This window comes from Leptonychotes weddellii, chromosome 11, assembly GCF_054177405.1.
Source record: "Leptonychotes weddellii isolate Sample4059 chromosome 11, ASM5417740v2, whole genome shotgun sequence".
Lineage (NCBI taxonomy): Eukaryota > Metazoa > Chordata > Mammalia > Carnivora > Phocidae > Leptonychotes > Leptonychotes weddellii.
The window spans coordinates 31,006,349-31,027,335 of record NC_138379.1 but is presented as its reverse complement, the minus strand read 5'-3'; the positions used below and the strand labels follow the sequence as shown (position 1 = coordinate 31,027,335).

Below are 20,987 nucleotides of genomic sequence, written 5' to 3'. Positions count from 1 at the left end.
ACATGGTTTTGAAAGACCGGTGGTGAATCTCCGCGTCTACAACAATTGACCTCTGGCAACCATTTTGATTCACTTTTCCATATTCATTTGGAGAGCTGCTCCTCAAGGATGCAAACGGGCCTTTCTTTCTGAGGAGAACCATACAAAACAGACATGAATTGGACAAATTACAGCTGGTGTCAGGGCTAAAAATTATGCTTATCTCCCTCCTCCACTATCTATTTTTAGATTCCCAGCTCTCGGCTACCATCTCTGTGGCCTTAGTATCTTGCATGGTGAAATTACCTCAACCCTGCTTCCAAGGGAGCCTGAGCCCTGATCCCTCTGCTCTTTTCAGAATATGGCTGTTGTTATAAATTTGCAGATACAATTGGTCAAGGGTGTAATAAGCATCCAAATGGAACAACTGAGTTTAACATGCATTTCTTCCTGTGTCCCATTATGTAAAACAGCAGCCCTACATTCTCATAATTATCAGGGTCCATTACCTCTACCTAGGGAGTGATTCCTCTTCTTGTGTAAAAGTCCTAGAAACAAAAGGAGCCATATATGCCCAGGAAGCAGCTAAATTTTATAATTATACTTTTTTTTAAAGATTTTATTTATTTATTTGACAGAGAAAGACACAGCGAGAGAGGGAACATAAGCAGGGGGAGTGGGAGAGGGAGAAGCAGGCTTCCCGCCGAGCAGGGAGCCCGAGGTGGGGCTCGATCCCAGGACCCTGGGATCATGACCCGAGCCGAAGGCAGACGCCCAACAACTGAGCCACCAGGCTCCCCCAAATTTTATAATTGTACTTACATATGATACTTTTATATGTCCCGGGTGAAAGTAATTTCCTTCTAAAGATCAGGATTTCTGACCTTACATAGTCCACGGTTGTGGAAACAGAAAGCATAAAATCCCACTAAAGTCATCAGGAATGATAATGAGATCACTCCAGCTTCCATGCTTAGTTTCTAAATGCAAGTCTATTTCTTCTACGGGCTAAAATTTTTTTGAATTGAATATATAGTCAGTGTCCTGAAGGATAGTATCTTATCCTTTCAGAATATCTCCCTAGAGGGGACAATTCAGCTGTGCTTTCAGCAGGGTGTCCCAGTGATCTATCAGGCTGGTAGCTTCCAGATAGAGACGAATGTGATATGACTAGTGGATCCCCCAGTCATAAACCCACAAACACACCTTCTTTGCTGAAAGTGGGTCCTCTAGTCTTCTGTGATGTTATGTGGGATCCCATTCCAGTGCATCAAGTATTCAGTAAGCCCTCAGAAAGTGGTAGTCAAAGTCCAGGGGATAGAAAAAACAAATCCATAACCAGAATACGTGTTTTTATTTTAAAGGCCCTAGTGAAATCAGCTTTCCATTTGGTTCACTCAAGAACTGATGTCATTTGAAGACTTCACACTGCTCTCTGTGACTAGCATGTCAGAGATTAAGGCAATAATGATGATTAGATTAGTCTTGGAAAGTAGAGTCCCTGATACCGAGTTTATGTTTGGCCTCCATTCCTATAACTGTCTTTTTAGTTTAAGTGTGCCCATTAAAGCAGTAATATGGTGGCTGAAGACAGAAGATAACTGACATCAACTTGCTGAGATAATATGTCTACTTAGCTGTTCAATGGGTTTTTTTCTACTTGGATGCTTTCTGGTGGATAGTAGCATCTTACACACAGATGTCCAAATGTAGAGTGATTAATTAAAGATCTGTGCTATAAACCATAGGATGACCAACAAAAAAAATTGAATCCTTTTGTTATACAGTTACTGGAAGAGCACTGAACTAAGAATCACAAAGCACAAAGTCTCATCTTGAATATGACATTTGCAGGACCTAGACCTTGACCAATTGTAACCACATTTGTGAAAATAGGAAAGTATTGCTCTGAATGTCTCAATGTGCTATTGTGATAAATAGTAAATTTTGATGAAATTTAAGGGTTTAATTTTTTTTTAATTTGCGTAATACTAATAATATGGAATAAAGATGGACATAAGCAGAAATCCATCCAATGAGGTTTTTAAGACTCTTAGTTATAAGGATATAGGTAGAGTAATTCTCCCTTGTGGAAGTTTGATTTCCTTCCATCTCTCTTATAAGTCTACCTTGGTCTAATCATTTCTTCAAAGCGTTAGTCTCTAAAGGCTATGACCACATAAATGTCTTTCAAGTTATTTTAGAGGGTAGTTTTGCTAAATAGTTTTACCTCAACACTTAGTGATTTTAGCTTGGTACTTAGATGTCACCAGCTTTTGTATGTTTCTTTACCACCTATTCTCTGATACTAAAGCTAGGGGCACACATTTTAGTTTTTGCGGTGGTTGTTATGTCAGTATCTTACTTCTAGGTATAGTGTACATTCTCTGAATTAGATAGTGTATATTATCAAGGTACCTCCCCAACCCTGCAAAAAAATGGTTCAACATTATGAAAGCTTATTTCTCCCTATGTAACCAGCTGGCTGTGACTGGTTCAGGGCCAGGTGTGAAGTTCTGCCATCTTTTTCATCCAATGACATCCAAACCTCCTCTAGTCATCACCATTTTCTAGTCACTGTAAAGGGACAGAAAGTACAGAGTAATGGCTTAGGCTTTAAAGAGTGATTTATAATGCACAAATTCTAACAAAAATGTAATTTGGGCTTATCACATTTGATCTGGGAAATTGCAACTAAGCCCCTTAGAGGGAATTGACCAGTTATCAGCCAAGGTGAAAAAAGTGTGTCACAAAGTAATCTCGAGCCTAGGTCAAGATAAATGTAAGATAATAAGTTATAAACAGAAGAAACTAGTTGGTAATAAAACAGGAAGCAGCAGCATGTGATGGTAGCTGAGTCATATAATTAGAGATTCATGAATTCTTATTATTGGGGACCTGCAAAATATCTACAACCACCTAACAGACTTAATCGTGCTGTAACTCCTGTCCTGCCGTTTTTATGGAAGTACATTAAAACTTCTCTAACATCTGTTTACTCTCTTTCTTTCCTTGACTGGAATCAAGGAAGTTTTTATGCCTTACCATTTGCTGAACCCTAATAGAAAACTCAAACCAACTAATTTTCCAAGCCAAAATGACATTTAAGTCAAAAGTAGCTGCCTGAAAAATATCTTGTCCATCATGTTGGCCAAAATAACTTTCAAGGCAAACGTAAACCACAGAGATTCTGTCAGTACAATGACCAAAACCACTTTTGGTCCCTCATTGCCTCATCAGCACAATTTCATTGATCCAACAAAGTTATCACAAGAAATACTTGGCACCATTCATACCCGGGCATGTAGGCAAAGCTGTTGAATTTCCTGCCAACGTACAAATTTATGTCAACTTCCACCCAACGTATTTTTATTACCAGAATTGTGATGCTATGATTATTTCTCAATATGTCATAAATTGCTTATAGCTGTGCTCATATTGATGAAGTGCTTATTTACTGACACCAATTATTTCCCCTTAATCTTGTCAGATGGCTGCTGTTTAGTATAAAGTGTCCTTAATTAACAACTCAGTATAATTAAAAGTGTAATGAAAATATATTGTCAAGACTATGATCATCTCGGGCGCCTGGGTGGCTCAGACGGTTAAGCGTCTGCCTTCGGCCCAGGTCATGATCTCAGGGTCCTGGGATCGAGTCCCGCATCGGCTTCCCTGCTCAGTGCAGAGCCTGCTTCTCCCTCTCCCTCTGCCACTCCCTCTGCTTGTGCTCTTCTGTCTATCTCTCTGTCAAATAAATAAATAAAATCTTTAAAAAAAAAACAAACAACTATGATCATCTCGATGTTATACAGGGCAATAGTACTGTTTCTATGAGAACGCAATGCTCAAATATTTAGGTCCTCAAAGTTTTCTCAGTGCACTTCAAGGATTAGCATTTTGAAATCATTGGCATAGAATTATAGTATTACCCTGCTAAAAATAATATATATTCCAAACAGCTGTTTGTGAAATAGTTCTCAGAAGTAGACACTTATTTTTTATGTGGAATAAAACATGGAAGAATTTGGTAATAATTTGTTCTTAATAAGAATCAAGGCTTGAAGCCATTTCTTACTTTTAGGCTAATTATATTTCAATTAGGTCAAATTAAGCCACAAAAATTAATAGTAGTAAAATCACGGAAAACACATTAATATCTTTACTTAGACTACATCTTTGAGTTCATTCTGTCTTGGCAGTCTGTTGAGGTCCTTTAAAAACACAGGATTTGAGGTATTTGCTGCTTTGTTATCTGCTTTGAAGAAAAAATAAAACATGAAAATCTAAATAAAAAGTGTGTTCAAGCAACACTGAAAGAAAATTAGGTCACTACTTTTTCTTCTGATTTTTTTGTCTTCCTCTATATTATGTAATTTCTTATTTAACATCATCTCACATTTATTGCATTTTACTATATATTTACTAAATACTTGGGGATTTATAATAAACATATTTTACAAAATATGCACTAATTTCTTTCTGTGAATAAAAGACATAGTGATCTGACACATATTTCAAAGACACTCTGTGATCTAACAAAGGAAGACTCATAATTAATTGATCAGAAATGAAATTAAGGATCTCTGCCTAATGATAAAAACACAGCTACTAAGATCATTAAATGTTACAAAGTCAGTGGAATTTTATTTTTTTCTACAGTATCAATACCCTGCATCCAATGACTACCAGGAACATACATATGACTGAATTATTTGGGCTTATTACTCATCTCAACAGAGGAATGGAAAAAAAAGGTCAGTGTTATACTGTGATTTATTATAAAACAGATATATTTGGTCTTCATCCCATTCCTGCACAGAGTTCCTAAGACCTTCGGAATTTCCTAAGTGATAAGAATGACAAAGGTGTCTTGATATTCATAACAAACCCCTTTCAACCACATCTGAGTGACTTTTGGATCTGCCTAAGGATGGGGGCTGATTGTCATGGTAACCCACCCTGTGTTTGGAGGGTTGGAGTCCCACCCTTCTGACCTCTGGGGAGAGAAGATGGGTTACAGGTTGAATAGATCAACAGTGGTCAATGATTTAATCAACCATGCCTATGTAATGAAGCCTCTATAAAACTCCAGAAAGATGGAGTTTAGAAGGCTTCTAAGGTTGGTAAACACAGAGAGATTTGAGGATGGTAGTGCACTAGAAGAGATCATGAAAGCTCTGTGCTCTTTCCCCATACCTTACCCCATGCATCTCTTTCATCTGGCTGTTTCTGAGTTATCTACATACATGAATAACTTGTAATCTGTTAAGTAAAATGTTTCTCTGCATTCTGTGAGACACTCTAGCAAATTAATCAAACCTAAGGAGGGGGTCATTGGACTCTCCAATCTATAGTTGGTCGTTCAGAAGTGCAGGTGACAATCTGGACACACAGTTGGCTTCTGAAATGTGTGGCTGGGTGGGGGCAGTCTTGTAGAACTGAACATTTAACCTGTGAAATCTGATGCTATCTCCAGGTAGATAGTGTGAGAATTGAGTGAAATTGCAGAATATCCAGTTGGTGTTGGAGAACTGTTTTGTTGGTGCCAGGAAAGAACCCACACATTGTAAACTGGAATCAGAAACATGAGACAGCCTGGTGGAAATGGGGAGGAGTTAGTTTCTCTGGTTTTCTTTTTCTTAGTTTCTTTCTCTTTTGCACAACACATCAGTTTGAGTCCCAGAAATTTTGCAGGAATTACTGAGGAATAAAAGGATAGTTTCTTCCTACTGGGGTTGCTAAATTCTGAGAATGTGATTCAGGAACGCTTAGCAGGTATTTAACCGTTCCATGGAGCGACAGCCTTCCTGTTACAGAAGCTGACAAAGAAGAAAGAAAAAGACAAACCCTGCACGAATCCTGAAGGTATCTCTTGACCTCCTGCATCCATATATGCCTGAAAAATTTCATCCTTGAAGTCCATACATGGTCTTTTCAATAATGAAACCCAAGAAATTCCTTTTTTTTTTTTTCCTAAAGCTAGATTGACTTGGATTAATTTGCTGCAACTGAAGGATCCCTGTCAAGTTAGACAGGCTGAAACCAGTGTTTAAAGAGGCAAGAGAATTGCAATGTTTTCCTTTAATAATGCAAATCAAACCTGCACTAAGGGCTCCTTTGGGGGAAGATTTATTTTCCATTCAGACCCTGTAGCATACAATATAGTACCTTCCAGATATTTTAACCACTGCTGCTCTATTACGTTTTTCTTCATAGTAATTCTGATGTTTTGCCATCTGATGCCCACCTCTCATTTGGGTGGGGCAGACTCTGCCTCCAATAGATGCCCTGCAGTTTCCCTTTATACTGATAATTTCTTTTTTTCTCCCACCACCATATTTTTCATAGAAGTATTTATGGCTCAAAAACTTCTGGAAGCAGTTAGATGGCTTGAGTTGGTTGCTGAGAAATTAATTCTGTCCCCTCAATTTATTTAAGATCATTTCCAAAGGCACTGCACATTTTCAAGTGTCCATAAATTCCAGGCTGCTCATAGGCTGTACTGCATATTTTTGACTTAAGCCTATTTATCACTTGATGAGTGTAGATGGTGTATTGTCCCCAAATGGATCTTTAGATTGCATGGTGACAAAGAAAAACTAGAGCTGGACATTAAAGAGGTTAAAACAGATGTTATTTAAGACGGTTGCATTAGGAAAAAGAGACCTCGGTATAGAACTGGGCTTAATCCAAATATAACGTGGGCAAGAAGCAGGGTGGGGTCAGTGGATGGAAAATTAAGAGGAAACATTAGGATTAAGGAGGACTTTGGCTAAACCAATCTAACAGGATTCTTGCTGAAGACAGGCCAGGGTAATCAGGCATCATCACCTGGGGGATGGTGGAGGATGAGCAACCTCATCAGATATTGAGAGTGATCAGATATCCAGGATGGGAGGTTCTGGTCACACTGATTTAGCAGGCTTTTTGCTAAAACTGGATTCTATAAAGAAGTGCACAAATGGGCCTAGGAAAACGTTCAGGAACCTGACTAAAGTCGCTCATTGAGTAACTTCAAAGTGTGTGAAGTCTAGTGAGAAAGATAGTGAAGAAAGCAGATGATTAAAACATAGGATAGTAAATGGTACAAAAGGCTGAACCTGAAATGTGATAGGAACAGAAAAAAAAGGGGCAGTGCTTTCAATTTACAAATGTCAGAGAAGGCTTTGGGTAGAGAATTACTAAGAATCAAAGTGAGTAACAGTTGTTTGAAGTTGAAGAGAGGAGAGTGCTTCAGGCCTAGGGAAGGGAACAGGTTGTTGAGATCATGGCATGTTTAGGTGACTAGAAGTAATTGAGCATGTCTGGAGCCATGATTTCAGGAAGTTATGACTAACGAATAAAACAGTCAACAAAAAGGCTTAGATTAGACCTTATTTTGATGGCAGTGGTGGACTATGTTTTGAGATGCACATCACCAATTAGAAGTCAATGTCCTGCAAAGTTTGAATACATTTTAGGAATATTGTGTTCAAGTTGAAGTTAACCTCTTTCAGAGTGGAGACCAAATAGAAACTTAGTACCTATTTCAGTGTGAAGATGGAATAGAATCTTAAATCATTGCAAGTTCCCATGTGACACCTTCAAGGCTTAAAAAATGAAGATGAGTTTTAGATTTTGGCAAAGTTTTGTTCAGTTGTGCTACTTTGTTCAAATATCAGCATCTCCCAGTAATTATGTACAGGGGGCAAAATTATTTAATCTTTCAGAACTTCAGTTTCCACGTTTGCTAGATGGGCATCAATTCCAACTAGAGGAGAAATTAACAGATTACAGGAGACATGGTATACAAAGGTAAACCAGAAAGGTGCCTAATAAGAAGAAGGCACTCAAATAGTATTCTTCCTATCCTCACTTCAGAGATTTCTAAGATAACACATGAAAATGACTCTTAACATGTCACAAGCAAAACAATCTTTTAGATGCAGCCAACTCCACCTGACAGGCACTGGGTACTACATTCTAAACACTGAATCTATCCTCCAGCCCTTCAAAATATGCAAATATTCCTCTTGAAATTCCATTCATTGCTTCCGAACTCAGCAATGCATCACCTTACTTGGCACATATTTTCTCATGATATGCCTTGAAAAGTGCAATATTTTCCCTTCTACTTCACCAATTGTTATGCTATTACTTTTTATAATACCCTCTTAAGTGCCCCATTGAAAGAGGTTATAATCACTAGGCTCTGAATGTTCAACACTGTTTAGCAATTCCTCACTCCCACTCCACTTCACTCCCCACGTCAGGACCCACGATAGTCTCTGTGCCTCTGTTATTTAGAAAACCATGAAGCACTGTATCAGTACATGCACAGACAGCTGTTTCTCAGGACCCTTTTCAGCTTATTCCAATGCTTTTGGTAACGGAAATCATGCATAATTACAATTCTAACTACCTACATATGTTTACAAAAACCAGTCTTTGCTTTACTTTCCGACAAAGGCCTCAGTTGGTACAACACAGATCAATGACTTAATTATACCATTGCGAAATTGAAACAGAGAGGCCAAACATTTTTCAGGTTTATTGCTATTGGTCTTACAACGAAGTAAGGGATATTCAAATGAATTACAAACCATGTGTGTATGTCTTTTTTTTTGCATTTGTGTTCATTTTCACATGCTTCAAATACAATGAGATGGTGTAGAAGTAACTTTTAAAATGCTTTTCAGTTTATCTTCATCCTAGTATCTCAACATATAAAAATGGGAAAAGATGGGTTAAGATTGAAGTCACAGCACTTCTGATATTGAATACAAATTTTTGGAAGTGTCTTTATTTTTCTTGGAAGAAGTTTCAGGAGTTGCATCAAATTCTCAATTTAGAAAACATCCAAAATATTTTTACAGTAGTTGTTTTTTTACGGAAGTCACTCTTTAATCATGATAACCACTTTTTTTTTTAATAACTACTGTTTTTAGGAATTCTTGGAGGAGGCACCTCCATGCACTGTTAGTGAGAATGAAATCTTGTTTAATTTTTTTCTTAAACTTTTTAACACTGTTATTAAATGTTACATAAATACATATATTTCCTCTCCCTTCTAGTTTATTCTAATAAAATTATTAAAGATGCAAGTAAAACTTTAGCCAAAATGCTATTCAACACAGTATTCTTATAATAGTAGAAAGTAACAGCAACATACAAAAGAATGAAACTGGTCCACCTTGTTACACCATACACAAAAATAAACTCAAAATGGATGAAGGACCTAAGTATGAGACCTGAAACCATACAAATCCTAGAAGAGAGCACAGGCAGTAATCTCTCTGACATTTGTTGTAGTAACATTCTTCTAGAAATGTCTCCTGAGACAAGGGAAAATAAGCCATTGGGACTACATCAAAATAAAAAGCTCTGCACATTGAAGGAAACAACCAACAAAACTAAAAGACAACCTACTGAATGGTAGAAGAGATTTGCAAATGACGTATCTGAAAAAGGGTTAGTATCCACAAGATATAAAGAACAGATACCACTCAACACCCCCCAAAACAAATAATCCAATTAAAAAATGGGCAGAAGACATGAAAGACATTTCTCCAAAGAAGACATCCAGATGGCCAAGAGACACATGAAAAGATGCTCAACATCACTCATCATCAAGGGAAATGCAAATCAACACCACAATGAGATATCACCTCACACCTATCAGAATGGCTAAAACCAACAACATGAGAAACAGCAAGTGTTGACAAGGATGTGGAAAGAAAGAAAGGAACCCTCTTACACTGTTGGTTGGAGAGCAAACTGGTGCAGCCACTGTGGAAGACAGTGTGGAGGCTCCTCAAAAAGTTAAAAATAGAACTACCCTATGATCCAGCAACTGCACTACTGGGTATTTACCCAAAAGAATACAAAAACACTAATTCGAAGGGATATATATACCCTTGTTTATTGCAGCATTACTTACAATAGCCAAACTATGGAAGCAGCCTGAATGTCCATTGATACATGAATGGTTAAAGAAGAGATGGTATATATGCACAATGGAATATTACTCAGCCATGAAAAGAAATGAAATCTTGCCATTTGCAAAACATGGATGGATCTAGAGAGTATAAGGCTAAGCAGAATATGTCAGTCAGAGAAAGACAAATACCATATGTTTTCACTTTTTTTGTGAAATTTAAGAAATAAAACAAATGAACAAAGGGGGAAAAAAAGAGAGACAAACCCCAAACCAGACTCTTAACAAGCATCAAACAGATGGTTACCAGAGGGGAGGTGGGTGGGGGGATGGGTTAAATAGGTGAAGGGGATTAAGAGTACACTTATCTTGATGAGCACTGTAATATAAGTAATATAGGGAACTGTTGAATCACTATACTGTACACCCGAAACTAATATAACACTGTATTATATTAAAAACACTGTAATTTAATTTTTTTTTAAGTAGTGAATTAGTTAAAAAATACATCATGCATAAAATGCAATATTAAGCAGCCACTGATTCACTAATAAGAGAACATTGTATCTTCCTACCTTAAGATTTAGCAACCAGTTTGCTCCTCTGCCTTGTCTGTCTTTTTTCCGGTTGCTATGGATGAACTCTGATCTCCTCTCTTAGGTCTGCCTTTGTCTCCTTGTTCAATTGTTCAGTTCCAGCCCGACATTATTCCCAATGACAGACAATTAATTAGTAGAGCTGCAATTCAAAGAAGGGATTGTTTGGACTCCTAAGCTCGTGCTCTTTTCCCTAAATGCAAATATTTAGGACCTTACTATAATTGCTAAATGTTTGTTTTTCTTCGGGGTGCCTGGGTGGCTGAGTCCATTAAGCATCTGACTCTTGATTTTGGCTCAGGTTAAGATCTCAAAGTTGTGAGACTGAGCCCCACCTTGGGCTCCGTGCTGGGGGTGTGGAGTCTGCTTAAGATTCTCTCTCTCCTGGGCACTTGGGTGGTTCAGTTGGTTAAGTGCGGGACTCTTGGTTTCGGCTCAGGTCACAGTCTCACGGTTGTGAGATTGAGCCCTGTGTGGGGCTCCTCACTCAGTGCAGAGTCTGCTTCAGATTCTTTCTCCCTCCCTCCCTGCTATCCCACTTGTGCTTTCATTTTTCTCTCAAATAAATAAATAAAATCTTAAAAAAAAGATTCTCTCACTCTCCCTCTGCCCCCTCCCTTTCTCCCTCTCTAAAAAAAAAGATTTGTCTCTCTTCAGTATTTCTTCAAATTGAGATAGGTAAATATCAAAATGAAGTCAGCAAATCCATTAACACTCAATTTCTTATTCTCTTTCTAATGGCATCACTATAGGTATTATTGCTTCTTCTATTTTTCAGTTTTTCTTGTCCATATGCAAACAGACAAAATTAACACCTGTCTTAATCCCAGTATTATTAATTATGCTATAGCAGGATTTCTCTGATGCATTTTAAGAGCTGTTCACACTCCATTCCTTTTCCTCCCACTTCTCTGGAACTCACTCCAAGTTAGATTTCATCCCCACAGCTTTTCTGAACTAACTCTTGTCAAAGTCAACAGTGATCTCCAAATCACAAACCCCAGTGGCCCTTTCTCTGTTCTAAATCTGATTTTGACTTCTCAGCATTATTTTATACATATGATCCTCTCCTTCTCAAATTACCATATTCATTTGAGTTTCAGAATTTTTTTTTTTAATTTACTAAATAAAGGAGTTTCATGAGTCAGTCATTGCAGCTTTCTTTTCTCTCTCTCCCTTCACACTCTAAGCTAGGACTGTCCAGGAAAAATGTCAAACCAGCCACAAATGTGAACCACATTATAATTATAAAACTTTATACAAAGTAAAAAGAGTAGGAAATTTTAATTTTAATAATGTATGTTATTTAAGACAACATATTAAAACATGATTAAAAATACCATCAACATAAAATCATTAGTGAGATAGTTTAGGTTATTTTTTCACAATATATCTTCAAAATCTAGTGTATTTTATGCCTACAGTACATCTCAATTAGGACAACTTACAGTTCTGATGTTTGAAAGCCCCATGTGGCTAAGTCTACCATATTGGTCCACGTGGCTATAGATGATCTCATTTATGGCTTTAAATGCCATACCTCTGCTGAGTGCTGTCAAATTAACATATTTGGAACCACTTCCCTGAAATCCTCTTCCCTAAAAAGCCTATTTGATATCTCTACTTGTATGTCAAATAGTTACATCAAACTCATGCTCAAAATGATTTCTAGCCCCTACACCCACAAACTGTCATGTCCCCCAAATACATATATATATAAAAGCTTTAATGATCACCTACTATGGAAGTATATATACATATACACACATATATATATACACGAATACAAACATATACATAGATTTATAAGTATGTGTGCATATACACATACACTCACGCATATTCTTGGAGTTACACTTGAATGCTGTTCTTATACCCAGCATTTGATTTGGCAGTTAACCTTGTTAGAACTAGAACTGCTTCAGGGCGCCTAGGTAGCTCAGTCTGCTGGGTGCCTGACTCTTGGTTGCATATGGGGTCATGATGTCAGGGTTTTAGGATTGAGCTCCTCATTGGGCTAGGCATGGAGCCTGCTTGGGATTCTCTCCCTCTCCATGGGCCCACTCCCCATTCTCTCTCACTCTCTCATGCTCTCTAAAAATACAAACAAAAAAACTAGAACTACTTCTATAATGTGTGTAGAATCTGATCATTTATGTCCTCTACTACACTATTATTTCCCTGCCACTAGGTCCAAGTAGGAGTTGCTGTTTTTCATGGTACTTGCACTCTTGCTTTTCTACAGTGAAGACTTTTTTTTTCTGTCTCCAGAACTTTATAAACAAATAGAAAAAGAAAGACAAACTCACACAGTTGTGTAATTTAATGTTTGCACCTCATCGAACTTACCATTTTCATTCCCTGCCTGGCCTCTGTAGGTATTTGTGCTTGTAACACGAGATGTAGATTATAACACATGACACCAGGAGGCTTAACATGTCTTGACCAGCATCTGCCCTATTCATCACATTAAAGATGTTGGGGACGTTTGCTGGTGTTGCTATTTCTATAAATCACTAAATAAAATAATGACATTTTTTTCCTTTTAAATTCCATAGCAGGATGCTTTTTTACACTTGAATCTAATAGTATGAGCAACATTTAGGGGAGCAATATTTAGGGGAACTTAGACAAATATACTTGAACTATGTTACCCACTATAGTGGTTTCGAACTTAATGATACGTTTTCAATTCCTAAAAAAGAAATTTTGAAATACAATATAAAGTGATCATTACATCTAATTGAATATTTTATTTCTGTGAATAAGAAGAGTATTTGTAATGTGTTATTTGTGCTGAGGTCTTAACTATAATAAACCGAAACCCTTGCTCTCATCTTGCTATTTTGTTATGTAACACACAAAAACTAAATGAACAACAACCACAAAGGCAACAAAAGATGAGTTTTTAAATGCTCAAAAGGGTTGATTTTCATGTGTGTGTTTTTTAAATGCCATAAGATACAGAAAGCTTTCAATTTATATTAAATAGAGATGTAGATATGGGTACAAAACTAATCACAAATAAACCATAGAGTTTTCAATGTATTTGTAGACAAATCAAGTTTTCTTTCAAAGTATTAATTTAAAGTAGGTGAGACCCATGATCCTCTGGTTAAATACATCAGAGCAGAGGGATTTCCATCTTCTTTGTCATCTCTGAAATAATCAAAAGCAAACCAACTAAATAAATTTCAAAAACAAGCAAAATGTGAAAACACCACTCATTTAAAAAAAAAATTGGAAATCATCACAACACCTAACTATTAACTGGAAAGAATAGCTGTCATAAATTGTGAAGCTTGAAACAAGTCAAGGGGCAGTGATAAAGCAGATGAGGCAGATGATCAGACTTCACTAGAAGTACCTTTCCCTCTGGATTAGAATTTGAGGGTTCATTCTTTGGGGATTCAGTAGAGACGTGGAAGAGCTCACGTGTGACTGTGTGAAATGTCTCTTTTGGTAAGTTCTGTTTTATCCTCATAGTTTATTATACATTCTGTTAAATGTTTAGTACCAAAGGGGGTTCATATCTCATCCTATGGAGAGACAGTCTTAAAATTTTCATCATAAATCCATTTTCAGAGTTAAGGATAAGAGTAAATGCTTCCATTTGAAAGTTATTTTGTTAATCACTTTGCCTGTTTTTCCTTAGTATTATGCTTAATTAAAGTAATTTGTTGGATTATGGTTAAGATAAGAAAGTATGAAGATAATTATGTTCCACCTGGGTTTAACTATTATGCCTGTAAATATTGCTCCAGTCCTTATGGTGGACTTTTGTGAAAAAGCATTTAATCTGAAAGTAAATATATTTGTAGTGTTGTCCAAAGTAAGCTACGCTATCACACGTGAGAAGAAACGGGATGTCTTCTGGAAGGAATGCTCTTTAGACCTTATGATGTCCACATTTCACACAAATATTAGGTGAGTAAGACATTATGACTCTCTATTTAGTCTCATTGTTGAATAATTAGTTCAGAGAAGAAATCAGCAATGTGCATTCATTAGTTATTTCAGCCAACATTTAATAAGCACCTATCATAAGCCCAGCCCTGTTCAGCATCCTAAGTATGTAGCAGAGAATAGACAAAGACTTATTCTAGAAGGGCGATAGATAGTAAGTACGGAAACAAATATAGATACAACAATTTCAGGTTCTCTGAAGATGAAGGAAGAGATGGGAAGATGGGAGCTGGCTACTGTTTTTATGCAGGGGTGAGGGAAGCCTCTCTGAGAGTGACAATCAAGCAGATGCCTCAGTGGAGGAGGGTGTGTATCTAACATACTTGATGAGTTCTTTTGAATGCTGAGATTATGTGTAATCTGCCCAAGTTATCAATATATGGGTTTAGATATTCCATACTCTCCATAAAAACAGTATTTTGTGTCGCTATCAACAAAATTGTGAAAACATGTATTGGCGTTGGTAGCAGTGATGTAAAAGCAATAGGAAGAAACAATAATGCTATTATTAATTGCATTCACACACTGATGAGAACTTTCATAAATGAGTATTAATGGTTAAAGAGATGCCAGCCTTTTAATATCCATGCAACAGAAACACATGTGAAACAGGAGATGAATCTCTTAACTTTATTGTAACTCAATTATCTGATTTGTGTAAAGACTTATTACCATTAAATTCCTTCTTTGAACAGTGTATGGGCTTGAACTGACAGCTTGCTGGGCACTCGAGGTCTTTTGAAATGCAGATTGTTTCTAGGTTCTTGGGTACACAGGGCTCTGTAATTATGCCGTAAAAACAGGGAACCTCTAACTCAAGAAAAACATTGGACAGCTGCAGTGATTGTGTACAAACATTTTCTCAAATTTCAGTTTCCAAACCAAACAGAAGCGCATACTGTGCGATGACCTTTATTAGCAGGCTATCCTCTAATTTGGTCTCTTAACAATCTGTCAGTGTTTTCTTTAAATCAGCTTTCTAAAAGAAAAAATACATATATTATTTAGCCATTTTAAATTCCAGCAAGGCTAATATTTGGCACTTGATCAAGACTGCTGTTTTATTTCATTTTTCCCCTGCGAAACTATTAACTAGTCATTACACAGACAGTGATGAAAACATGTATGTAAATACTAAACCTTAATATGTACAGTAAGCATACATGTTGCCTTAGAGTCACTCTATATTTATCCTTTTTTCCACCAACACTGAAGGAATCAGAATTTGTACATAAAATCTCATTAGCTTGGTCCATTCAACCTTGTGTAATGATTGGAGCCAGGGACCCTGGAACCTGGGATCAGATCCTGACTGCCACTTATGAGATGGGTGGCCACGGACTAGTTACTTTACATTTCTGAACCTCAGATTCCTGATCGATAAAATGTGAATGTTAACAGCACCGGCTTCCTAGTGATGCTCAAGTGATAAATACATCTGGCTTTAACAGCTTCACTTGGCTTCTGGTAAGAGCTCAATGCATGTTGCTTCCTCTTGCTTATGTTTACTGAAGTCCCAGTAACTATACTGAGCACAAGCACAGTGTGTCCTCCCCCGCCCAAAAAAAGTAAAAGTGATTCTTTGATATTTGATTAAGGAAGAAATCATCAAATAGTCCTAGCAATTAGGAACATGGGTGAGTGACAGAAAGCTTGACGAAATGGAAGCCATATATTGCTTTCTCACCTATTTGGGGACATATGCTGTTAACTTGTGTAGGTTCAGTTGCACAGTGGTGTTATCTGAGAACCTGGCTTGTAGCCTAATGATTGCAATCATTCACACATGTTCCTAATAGCTGCTATACAGATGGATGCATCAAGAGAGTCTTCAAGGGAGAAGGGGTATGGGAGTGGAGGCAGTCATTTCTGTTCCTTGCTCTTTTATCAGGAAATCAACAGATTTCCCACAACCTCCCATTAGAATTTTGCTGATGACTTTCAGTTATTGTCTGTGTCATATGGTTATTCCCTGTGGCAAGTGGTACTGAAATAGCAAGCTGGGACCTTGCAATCTCCAACAAATAAGGTTATATTAATAGGAATGAAGGTGAGAAATACATGTTGGGTAATATTTTAGTGTCTGCCGTAATGGCCATCCAGGGAAACATCAGAATTGAGTTAGACTTCCATATATGTATTTTATGGTTTAGTATTTATTGTTTTAATATCCAATTGCCTATGGGAAAGTGATACTATGAACTTTTCATTGCTTAATTCCTCTGAAGTTTTAATTTAGCACTCGCACGAGATTTTATTTTGTAACTGAAATGTTTTCATTGCTTTTGTTTGTTGGTTTGTTTTCTTGGAAAACAATCAGCAGTTGGGCAAAATGCTACTAGAGTTCACTCATCACACTTCAGCTACACTGGCTTTCTTTTTATTTCTCAAATATGCCTAATGCAGCCCTACCTCATGGCTTTCCCACTTGTTCTTGCTTCAGTTTTGGAAACTTCCAGCCCAAACCTGCACTTATCACCACCATCTTCCCACATCTGATTCCTCCTCTAGGTTTTGTTCAAATATCCCCTCCTCAGAGACTCCTTCTCTGATCAGATGTCCCTTCTAATCAGCCTCTATCTCATTAATCCTATCTTATTTTATTCATTTTCCGGTTTTAGTTTTCTTCCTTTAAAACTGTCTTATTTTTTATGCACTTACTTGTTAATCTGACGCTTCCAAATTTACTGTAAGTTCCTCTAGTTGAGGGACATTTGTCGGATTCATCACTGCATTTTCTCAATCTAAAACAGTGCTTAACACATAGTAGCCATTTAATAAATACTTGTAAAACAAATGAAAGCATTCTTAACATAGGATTCTTGGTTAAAATAAGAGGAGTAATTTAAATATTAAACATTTAAATATTTGATAGCAGCAAGAGAAAATGGGTTAATCTCTCCATTCCAACAATTGGAATATACTTGAAAACAAGTCTTCTTACACCTAACAGAACCTGAATGGACATGGTAACAGCTCTCATTCTTTTTATACCATGTCCCAAAAACTTCTTTTTATTGACACAGACTTCCATTACTCAGTCATCTACTCCTGGTCAAATCTTACTGGCTCGGGCATCATTGTCTTTGCCTTTGTCTGTCCTGAGGCATTAAATATTAATTTAAAAATGCAATTCTCTCCAATTAAAAGATGGGCAAAATATCTGAGCAGAAGTCTCACCAGAGAACAGTGAGATACCACTACTTGCCTGTTAGAATGGTGAAAATCCAAAACACTGACAACACCAAATGCTGGTAAGGATGTGGAGCCACAGGAACGGTCATACATGACTGATAGGAATTCAAAATCGTACAGCCACTTTGGAAGACAGGTTAGCAGTTTCTGACAAAACAAAATATAATTTTACCATACAATCCAGCAATCGAGTTCCATGGTATTTAACCATATGAGTTGAAAACTTATGTCTACTCAAAAACCTGTGTGTAAGTGTTTATAGCAGCCGCATTCATAGTTGCCCAAACTTGGAGGTAACCAAGATGCTCTTCAGTAAATTAATGGAGAAACAAACTTTGGTAGACCCATACAGTGGAATATTATTCAGCAATAAAAAAGTGAGCTATCAAGTCCTAAAAAACCATGAGGAACCTTAAATGCATATTGTTAAATGAAAGGAACCAATGTGATGAGGCTGCATACTCTATGATTCCAACTCTTTGACATTCTGGAAAAGGCAAAACTATGGAGACAGTAAAAAGATAAGTAGATGCCCAGAATTTGAAGGGAAGAGAGTATAAAAACTATATAATGTTCAATATTAAGAGTGAACCTGAATTTAAACTATGGATTTTAATTAATAATAATGTGTCCATACTCATCAATATTAACAAATGTACTATTCTAATGCAAGATATTAATAATAGAAGAACTCAGGGAACCTGGGTGGCTCAGTCAGTTAAGCATCTGCCTTCTGCTCAGGTCGTGATCCCGGGGTCCTGGGATAGAGCCCTGCATTGCGCTCCCTGCTCAGTGGGGAGCCTACTTCTCTCCCCCCTGCCCATGCTCTCTCTTTCTCTCTCAAATTAATAAATAAATAAAATCTTAAAAAAAATAATAGAAGAAAGTTGAGGAAGGGTGTTGGGGTACATGGGAACACTTTGCATACATTCTCCTAAATTTTTCTATACACCTGAAATTACTAAAAAAAAAAAAAAAAAAACCCAAAAACTAAAGTCTATTTTTTTAAAGTAATTCTCACAGAATAATATTTAAATACAGAGCACCTGTCTGTAGTGTCTTTGTATTAACAACTTGTAATAAGAAAATTTGAAAGAGTGATTAGCTTGGTCATTCTTATCCACAAGAGAACTGATTTGTTCTCTTTCTCCCTTCGGTTAGTTGAATAACTGAAGGTCAAAAACATTACCAAATCCCATTTAATTCTGGGCTCTAAGATTCTGTATTTTTTAAAGTTCTGTCTGGAATGACTTTTATAAGTATTAACTAAACAAAATGTCAGGCTTCTCAGAGATTAGCATGTCTCAGGAAATTTAATAAAAAGTAATTACAATAATAATTGACTGCATTTTAACTAACAAGTAGATATTTGGTTTTCTTTCTCAAAAAGGGAAAATTTTGGCTTTGAGGAAAAATAAAACTCTCATGCACATTAATAATGTGTACAAATTGAAATGTGTCATTTTGTTATTCATGAAATAGAGAATAATGTCTTACTTACTTGCTAGGCAAACAAACTTCAGCCTTACCAGAGCACTAAAATTAATTAATATCTCTTGATGCTTCTGTATTATATGGAACAATGTAGCTCATGTTATTCATATATACACGAGAATATTTTTTGTGGGCTTTTGTTTTTTGGCCACAAACAAGGATGAATCCAGTCTTGAAAATCCAAACACATTAAAGAGGATCAGAAATTATTAACAATTATGATATTATGTAGCTTTATCACTGTTAGCCAGTAGAGTAGTTTCACAATGGTTTTACTTTCTTTTATTCATTTTTCCTAACAAATATCTATAGTGCAGTAAAGGTTAGAGATCATGAAACTGCCCTGTCATTTACAAAGTTTGAGAGATTCGATTGCTGGTCTCTCGACTCACCCTTGTACCCAGCTAAAAGGTTATCTTCTCATTGATGAAAGTCTTCCAGCAGGCAAGGCAATAGAATGTATTGATGAAATGTCTAATGGCCAAAAAAAAAGAAAGAAAGAAAGAAATGCAATTGCAATTCTAACTGGGAATCTGTTTTAAGACTTCATAGTTGAGAGATAGTACCATTTGTTTTCTCCTGCTTGTAAGTCAGTGTTTTAAAGCAAGCTGATTGCTATAGGAAGTTGTAATGACTTATCCTAAATTTCTTTCCTAGTCATCTAATGGCATAATCCAGAGACTAAAAGGTTCTTTCCTGATACATTCAATCTTAACTGAAATGTGACTCTTCCCAGGACCACATGCATTTCCAGCTTTTTTTTTTTTTGAGGATAATGAAAAGTGCTACATACACAAGATCTGCTACTGAGGCTTTAATATAATTTATCTCATGCAACAAGACAGTAACCCTCTGAAATAGACATTACTACTCTGTTGAAGAACTTGAGACCCAAGAATTTAAATATCTGTTCAAGGTCTTGGGGTGCCTGTGGGGCTTAGTCAGTTAAGAGACCGCTCTCAATTTTGGCTCAGGTCAGGATCTCAGGGTCCTGCGACTGAGCCCGTGTGGGGCTCCACGCTCAGCACAGAGTCTGCTTGAAGATTTCTCTCCCTTTCCCTCTACCCCCTGTCTGTGCTCTCTCTCTAATAAATAAATAAATCTTTAAAAAAAAAATCTGTTCAAGGTTTCAAAACTAGAATATGGCAGCATTTGATTTCTACATCCCTGCTTCTATTCTAATGATGTTCCCACTCCCTGTGTGCTGCAGTCAGCAGAGGGGAACATCGAAATTCTCTAAGTCATTGTTGCCATATCCTGCTATTTTCATATAAAGATACAGTTTTTGAATCCCATGTAATTTTGTTATTCTACACATCTCTTTATTTTTTTATTTTTTTAAGATTTTATTTATTTGAGAGAGAGAGAATGAGCCGGGGGAACAGAAGGCGGGGAGGGACAAGCAGACTCTGTGCTGAGCTTGGAACCTGACCCAGGGCTCGATCTCACAACCCTGAGATCATGACCTGAGCTAAAACCAAGAGTTGGTGGCTCAACCAACCGAGCCACCCTGGTGACCCTGCATACCTCTTTATTGATGTCATTTGCTAATCTACTGACTATTTACACCTACTCTGACTTTGATCCTGGACTTGGATGTTTTCAGTATTCGTGTTGTCAACATGTTTTATACTGTGATGTCAACATTTCTTAACAGCTCCTCCAAGGTCCTTCACATACACTCCAGCAAATCATACTTACGGAGGCATTTGGACTTTGTTATTGCCCCCAAGGGCTTCATATATGAAACATTAAACTCTGACATCTCTCTTTTACTACTAGCTGACGTTGTTATATCTCTCTAAGTCTTAACTATTCTTATTCATTACCTCACCAATATT

The 20,987-nt window shown here is 36.9% G+C and overlaps 1 long non-coding RNA gene across 1 annotated transcript in view; it reads left to right on the top strand.

Moving 5' to 3' along the window:
- The window catches only part of LOC115940494 (uncharacterized), a 401,485-nt gene that overhangs the window by 371,218 nt on the left and 9,280 nt on the right, over window positions 1-20,987 (top strand). Inside the window, exons 7-8 of the long non-coding RNA XR_014138636.1 lie at window positions 4,639-4,733; window positions 14,313-14,418. This is a non-coding gene — a long non-coding RNA (uncharacterized LOC115940494). The remainder of the gene's footprint in view (window positions 1-4,638; window positions 4,734-14,312; window positions 14,419-20,987) is intronic.